We start from the raw sequence: 1575 nt of genomic DNA, 5'->3' as shown, positions 1-1575 counted from the left end.
ATTTCCCACTCCTGACATATGGTCAATATACAAAAGGCATTACACATTTTCTCTCTTCTTCTTTTGTTTTATTCCCAAACTTCTATCTAGGAAAGAATAAATTTACTTGACTTGTAAGTTACAATTGATGAAATTATCCGATGCTCCATATCCACTAGATAATTGGTGCATCAAAAATTATCAAAATAATAATATTTTAAGATGGGTATATTGATCCGAGAAATCTTCATATTTTGATGTACTAAGGGGCTGTTTGGTTGGCATTTTTTGTCCTTGTTTCCCTGCCAAAACTGACAAAAGCTGTCAGTTTTGACAGTTTTACTTGCAAAAACGTCCTAAAATGGGCGTTTTTGCAAGTAAAGCTGTCAAAACTGATAATTTTTATCAGTTTTGACAGGGAAACCCAAACAAAAAAAGGCCAACCAAACAGCCCCAAAGTCTAAACTGGCAAGCTCACGGAGACTACTGGATGATGTTCCCTCGCAATTGAATTCAATATTTTTAATGTAAAAAAAAATTCTAAATCATCAATTATCTAAACTGGGTTATTGAAGAATACAAATCATACGAGAACACCAAACACATGTAAGCGGATCTCTGAATCATAAAGAAGCAAATGCAATCTCCAAATTGTTCCCTCTGCCTCCTGTATGATATGGAATACCTCATTAATAATGGTTTCATAATTAAGTTTATTTACAAGGTAGAGAGAAATATTTTCTTTCTCCTCTTGGCACATATTTTGAGGGATGTTCCACTAAAATTGAAAACCATGCATCATGTATTTTGAGATCCAATCTAACAAAAACAACGATCGAGATCGACACCTAGCTAACTTCTAAGCCTCATAATCCATCAAAGAACTCAGGTTAGAATTCTTACAATGAAGAACTGCTTCATCTATGCTACTCTCTGTATCCAAATGGAAAACTCTGCTCCCTCTCCCCTTCTCAAGGCTAACCCTTTCCCCCGACGGATTACCCTCAATCCCCCGAGCCAGTTTCATCCTCCTGCAGACCTTCAGCAGCACGAACCACAAATACTTTCGGAAAACCAATATCGAGCTCTTGTTCTTCTTCGGTACCGAAGAAACTTCAAGATTTCGGAAATTTTGAGAAGAACAAGGTGATGGGGCTTCTTCTTCTTCTTTGTCTTCGTGACGATGGTGGGATCTGAAGCTCCAACGCATGGACATGAGTTTTGGGTCGAACTCGATGAAGGATTCGGTATCAAAAGAGAGGCGGAGACTGTAGGAAAAGCTTTCATTGGGAATGATATGATTGGGTTCCATTGAGAGTGGAGGTGTTAAGGTTGAGGGGAGGCTGAGGGAGGAAGTGAGGGAAGTGGAGGGAAGTTGCATGGAGAAATTAGTAGTTGACACCTTTGGAAGTTAAAAGATTGTAATTGGTAAATGCATTTTGTTGGCATCAAATTAAAACGCACTTTCCCCTCAATCCTTCCCTATATATACACACACACCCACAGATAGATGTGTGACTAACGTGTACTCTTGTCCACTAGACACTTTAGTAAATGAAAAACATAAGAAATTTGTACCAATGTATTTATTATTAG

Source organism: Asparagus officinalis, chromosome 1 (genome assembly GCF_001876935.1).
Source record: "Asparagus officinalis chromosome 1, Aspof.V1, whole genome shotgun sequence".
Lineage (NCBI taxonomy): Eukaryota > Viridiplantae > Streptophyta > Magnoliopsida > Asparagales > Asparagaceae > Asparagus > Asparagus officinalis.
This window is presented reverse-complemented; position numbering follows the sequence as displayed.